This window comes from Salvelinus sp. IW2-2015, linkage group LG1 (genome assembly GCF_002910315.2).
Source record: "Salvelinus sp. IW2-2015 linkage group LG1, ASM291031v2, whole genome shotgun sequence".
NCBI lineage: Eukaryota > Metazoa > Chordata > Actinopteri > Salmoniformes > Salmonidae > Salvelinus > Salvelinus sp. IW2-2015.
Window position 1 is genome coordinate 48232182 of NC_036838.1, and position 6852 is coordinate 48239033.

Here is a 6852-nt window from a genome sequence, read left to right on the forward strand (position 1 = left end):
AGACACACTGGCTTTCCTGAAAGCAAGTGGCATGTCATTAGTAAAGATKGAAAGAATTAAGGGGCCTAGACAGCTGCCCAGGGGAATTCCTGATTCTACCTGAATTATGTTGGAAAGGCTTCCATTAAAGAACAGCCTCTGTGTTCTGTTAGACAGGTAACTATTTTTCCACAATATAGCAGGGGGTGTAAAGCCATAACACATAMATTTTTCCAGCAGCAGACTATGATCGATAATGTCAAAAGTTATCATCCGTTTCTCTCAGCCAATCATCAGTCATTTGTGTAAGTGCCGTGCTTGTTGAATGTCCTTCCCTATAAGCATGCTGAAAGTCTGTTGTCAATTTGTTTACAGTAAAATAGCATTGTATCTGGTCAAACACAATGTTTTCCTAAATYTTAGTAAGGGTTGGTAACAGGCTTAATGGTCAGCTATTTGAGCTAGTAAAGGGGGCTTTACTTTCTAGTAGGCTTAGATTGAAGTTATGACAAATTGGGGTGGCAAAATCGTCCGCTATTATCCTCAGTAATTTTCCATTCTAGGTGTCAGACCCCGGTGGCTTGTCATTGTTGATAGACAACAACAACAAAATTAACCTCTTCCACACTCACTTTATGGATTTCAAAATTACAATGCTTGTCTTTCATAATTTGATCAGTTATACTTGGATGTGTAGTGTCAGCGTTTGTTGCTGGCATGTCATGCCTAAATTTGCTAATCTTGTCAATAAAAAAATAATTAGTGTCACGCCTGCTCCCGCTTTCCCTCTCGGGCACTCGAGGGCGCCAGGCTGCCCTTCATTACGCACACCTGTCACCATTATTACGCGCATCAGAGCTCACCTGGACTCCTTCACTTTGTTGATTGCCTTCACTATTTCTGTCTGTTCCTCCGTTGGTTCCCTGTGTCAGCATTAATGTCGTTATGTGTTCATGTCCAGATGCTGTCCTGTCCTGTTCCATGTCTGTTGCTGTTAAATGTTCACTCCCTGTCCTTGCTTCTTGTCTACCAGCGTCGATCCTTACAATTAAAGTAATTGGCAATTTCAATGGGTTTTGTGATGAATTAGCCATCTGATTCAATGAATGATGGAGTTGAGTTTGCCTTTTTGCCCAAAATGTCATTTAAGATGCTCCAAAGCGTTTTACTATCATTCTTTATATAATTGATCTTTGTTTCGTAGTATAGTTTCTTCTTGTTTTTATTCAGTTTAGTCACGTGATTTCTCAATATGCAATATGTTTGTCAATCAGTTGTGCAGCCAGACTTATTTGCCAGTCCTTTTGCCTCAACCATACAATATTTTAATTCCTCATAAATCCATGGGGATTTAACAGTTTTTACAGTTATTTTCTTAATAGGTGCATGCTTATTAGTAACTGTAATAAGCAATTTCATAAATGTGTCAAGTGCAGCATCTGGTTGCTCCTCATTACACATCACAGACCAGCAAATATTTTTGGGGGCAGCTTGATGAAAGCTAGTCAATATTTAAATCACCCAGAAAATATACCTCTCTGTTGATATCACATACATTTTCAAGCATTTCACACATGCTATCCAGATATTGACTGGTCTACAGCAGCTTCCCACAAGAATGGGCTTTATGTGAGGCAGATTAACCTGTAGCCATAATACTTCAACAGTATTTAACATGAGATCCTCTCTAAGCTTTACATGAATGTAGTACTGGATATAAACAGCAACATCTCCACCATTGCCATTTCTGTCTTTTCTGTAGATGTTATAACCGTGTAGGGCATCACGATACAGTAAGTCCCTTAGACTTAGGACTGGCAACGTGTGACACACCCTGTGGGGGACAGGGGTATGTACAGTAGAGGAACGAAGGTATCCAAGATAACAATATCCTCTCAAGATTTGTGTAAACAGGTTTTGTCAGAGCAAATTTATTGAAGGCTGAATGGAAAAGCACCTGATTTAAATGACAATTAGGGGTTCGCTCCCTTTCTCCTTCTAGTTTAAATTCTAATATTGCCATCCCATATCCACTCCCTCAACGACTGCTATCGCCTAATTTTCAAATTAAAATACCAGAGGCTGCAGAGGAGAAACTATGTTTTGAAAAATGAATTCTGAAATCAAATGAAGTGTACGTACCATGCGTGTCATCAGTTGGCTTGGAAACATCGTTATTTAGATCGCTGTGGGAGCAGCCGATCTGATTTGACAGAATCTCATCTGGGTAGTCACCAGTCAGATAGGAAGATTACTCAGCCATATCTGAGTGGAAGGCTGCTGATGAGCAGCATGGTAATTTATTGTGTTGCTGTTCCTCCCATTAGGACAAAGAGACAGCTAATTAAAGTGAGATGTGTACAGTACGTCTCCCTGGCGATGGGAGAGGCCTATTTCTCTGATGGTGTTCTGGGCTCTGTCTGTCTACATCAGCTTTTTTTGCTTTTGCCTCACCAATCTCTGGATTTTTAATATGAAATGCCGAAGATGATTTTACTCATCACTTAGCTCAGGGGTGCTCGTTTTGCACGCTCCTGCCCCCCTGATCTCTGGAGCCTACCTCACACCCTGCCTAGTACTGGGCCATCTCTGGAGCCTGCCTCATACGTTGCCTAGTACTCGGCCATCTCTGGAGCCTGCCTTACACCTTGTCTAGTACTGGGCCATCTCTGGAGCCTGCCTCACACCCTGTCTAGTACTCAACCATCTCTGGAGCCTGCCTTACACCTTGTCTAGTACTGGGCCATCTCTGGAGCCTGTCTTACACCCTGTCTAGTACTGGGCCATCTCTGGAGCCTGCCTTACACCTTGTCTAGTACTGGGCCATCTCTGGAGCCTGCCTTACCACCTGTCTAGTACTCGGCCATCTCTGGAGCCTGCCTTACACCTTGTCTAGTACTGGGCCATCTCTGGAGCCTGACTTATACCCTGTCTATGTATCCTGGGCCCTATCTTCTGGAGCCTGGCCTGCACACCTGTCTGTACTTGGCCATCTCTGGAGCCTGCCTTACACCTTGTCTAGTACTGGGTCCATCTCTGGAGCCTGCCATACCTACACCCTGTCTAGTACTGGGCCATCTCTGGAGCCTGCTTACACCCTGTCGAGTCCTGGGCCATCTCTGGAGCCTGCCTTACACCCTGTCTAGTACTGGGCCATCTCTGGAGCCTGCCTTACACCGATGCCTCTGTACTGGGCAATCTCTGAGCCTGCCTTACACCCTGTCTAGTACTGGCCACTCTTCTGGAGCCTGCCTCATTATGTTGTCTGTATCTGGGCCATCTCTGGAAGCCTGTCTTTCAACCCTGTCTAGTACTGGCCATCTCTGGAGCCTGCCTTACACCCTGTCTAGTACTGGCCATCTCTGGAGCCTGTTTACACCCTGTCTAGTACTGGGCCATCTCTGGAGCCTGCCTCATATGTTGTCTAGTACTGGGCCATCTCTGGAGCCTGTCTTACACCCTGTCTAGTACTGGCCATCGCTGGAGCCTGCCTCACACCCTGTCTAGTACTGGGACATCTCTGGAGCCTGTCTTGCACCCTGCCTAGTACTGGTCCATCTCTGGAGCCTGCCTTACACCCTGTCTAGTACTGGGCCATCTCTGGAGCCTGCCTTACACCCTGCCTAGTACTGGGCCATCTCTGGAGCCTGCCTCTGGAGTACTGTCTAGTACTGGGCTATCTCTGGAGCCTGCCTTTCACCGTGCCTGGTACTCCCCCTAGCGTGCGAGAGAGTGTTTGATTGCAGACAGCAGTAGAAGTGGGGTCCGCTTTTGGTACAAAAAAACCATTAATTATTGAGGACAGCAAACATGACTGGCTGCTAATCTACATAGCCTTTAAATGCCCAGTGGTTTAAAATTCAGGYCTTTCTCTCCCACTGTGGGGACATTCTGGGCTTCCCTAACCCTGGCCGGACACAACACTGCTATTTCTCTGGAATGGAGGCCACTCCAGAACTCTTCCAGGGCATTCTCTCTTTACCCTGTGTGTGTGTGTGTGTTTGTGTGTGCGTATGTGTCTGTGTGTGTGAGTGAGTCTGTGCGTGCCTGTGTGCGTGTGTGTTTGTGTGTGTATGTGTCTGTGTGTGTGAGTGAGTCTGTGCGTGCGTGCCTGCGTGCATGTGTGTTTGTGTACTTAACTGTACAAGTTTTTGGAGCAGGGTTGAGTAAAGCCTAAACATGTTTGTGAATGGCTGTATGTACAGGAACTTTCCATTTACAGAACAACTTGACACATTCCGTAATGTACTCGCCTGTTTAAAAACGGATTACATTAGTATTTATATTGAAGAGAATGGGGTTCCTTGTTAGACAAACCTACAGGCACCACCCGCTTAATATGTGTGGCAGATATTACAGAAAATGTGGTATATTATATATGCAAATGGTAAGACGTCAAAGGGGTTTAGTTAATTAGCCAGAGATGTGTGCATGGCTTTCCCCACAGAGGCTTCTTTTACTCTGGAGTGCATGTCTCTGCAGGGGGCCCCACTTTGATCTGTAGATCCCACGGTCTGAAGGAACACTGCTCCTACCAGCAGCACTGACAGACAGACGGGAGTGAGGAGGATACAGGGTACAGGAAGGGTGTGTGTTTGTTCTGATGTATCCTCCTGTACTGATTAATGTGCAGCAGCTTTGTAATGAGAGGATATTGTGTTACGTCACTGATTAATAAAATGTGATCCTTCTTCAAGGTAATCTTCCGCTTCTCAGATTTCCAAATCTGACCTCTCACATTGTCATTTTAGGAACTGATGATGATACTGATGTGGACACATGGCCGCCATGCTCCAGACTGCGCTAACACTTCCTCCTGTTGGCATGGAAGTCCAGACATGAGATGGAGTTCCGTTGTTGTTGTTTGAGGAGAGATATCGCTGGGAGCCTGCCTCACACCTGTCTAGTACTGACAATTCTCTGGAGCCTGTTCTTGCACCCTGCCTAGTTACTGGTCCATCTCTGGAGCTGCCTTACACCCTGTCTAGTTACTGGCGGCCATCTTCTGGAGCTGCCTTGACCAACCCTGCCTAGTACTGGGCCATTCTCGGAGCCTGCCTCTGGAGTACTGTCTTTAGTACTGGGCTATCTCTGGAGCCTGCCCTTTCACCGTGGCCTGCGTACTCCCCCTAGGCGTGCGAGAGAGTGTTTTGATTGCAGACAGCAGTAGAAGTGGGGTCGCTTTTGGTTACAAAAAAAACCATTAATTATTGAGGACAGCAAACATGGACTGGCTGCTAATCTTACATAGCCTTTAAATGCCCAGTTGCGTTAAAAAATTCAGGTCTTTCTTCTCCCACTGTGGGGTGACATTCTTGGCTTCCCTAACCCTGGCCGGGACACAACACTTGCTATTTCTCTTGGAATGGGAGGCCACTCCAGAACTCTTTCCAGGGCATTCTCTCTGTTACCCTGTGTGTGTGTGTGTGTTTGTGTGTGCGTATGTGTCTGTGTGTGTGCAGTGAGTCTGTGCGTGCCTGTGTGCGATGACTTGTGTGTTTGTGTGTGTATGTTGTCTGTGTTGTGTGAGTGTAGGGTCTTGTGCGTGCGTGGGCCTGCGTTTGCATGTGTGTTTGTTGTACTTAACTTGTACAAGTTTTTGGAGCAGGGTTGAGAAAGCCTAAACATTTTGTGAATGTGTATGTACAGGGAACTTTCCATTTACAGAACAACCTTTGTGACAACATTCCGTAATGTACTCGCCTGTTAAAAAACGGATTACATTAGTATGTTATATTTTGAATGAGAATTGGGGTTCCTTTGTAGACCAAACCTACAGGCACCACCCGCTTAATATGTGTCAGATATACAGAAAATATGATATATTATATATGCAAATGGTAAGACGTCAAAGGGGTTTAGTTAATTAGCCAGAGAGTGTTGCATGCTTTTCCCCACAGAGGCTTCTTTTTACTCTGAGTGCATGTCTCTGCAGGGGGCCCCACTTGATCTGTAGATCCCACGGTGTCTGAAGCGAAACACTGCTCCTTACCCAGCAGCACTGAACAGACAGACGGGAGTGAGGCAGGATAACAGGACAGGAAGGTCTGTGTGGTTTGTTCTGATGTATCCTCTGTACGGAGTAATGTGCAGCAAGCTTTTGTAATGAGAGGATACTTGTGTTACGTCACTGATTAATAAAAATGTGATCCTTCCTTCAAGGTTAATCTTTCCGCTTCTCAGATGTCCAAATCTGACCTCTCACATTGTCATTTTAGAACTGATGATTGATACTTATTGTGGACACATAGGCCGCCATGCTCCAGGACTTGCGCTAACACTTCCTCCTGTTGGCATGGGAAGTTCCAGGACATTGAGATGAGTGTCACGCCCTGGCCTTAGTATTCCTTTTGTCTGTTCTTTATTATTTTAGTTAGGTTTCAGTGTGTGACATGGGGAATGTTTGTGTTTTATCGGTTTTGGGTAGGTTATATGGAAGGGGGTGGTTGGGTGTAGTGTATGGGTAGAACTGTGTGTTGAGTATGTGGTCTAGCTGTGTCTATGGTTGGGTGTAATTTGTCTAGGGAGAGTCTATGGTTGCCTGAATGGTTCCAATTAGAGAAGTCTGTGATTTCTGTTGTCTCTGATTGGGAGCCCTTATTTAAGGTAGCCTAGACTTTCGTTTGATGTGCGGTAATTGTCTATGTCTGAAACGTTTGTAGCCTGTGTATGTGCATACGTTTTATTAGCTTTCACGGTCGGTTTTATTGTTTTGCGTTAGTTTGTAAGTGTGTTTTGTTTCATTTTTCCTTCTTCAAAATAAAAAGAAGATGGCTTATTTCCAAATGCTGCGTTTGTCCGTCAATCCCCCACACGATCGTGACAGGAGCGGAGGGGGACATTGGTCGAGGATCTCCCTCTGGTCTCTTCTTT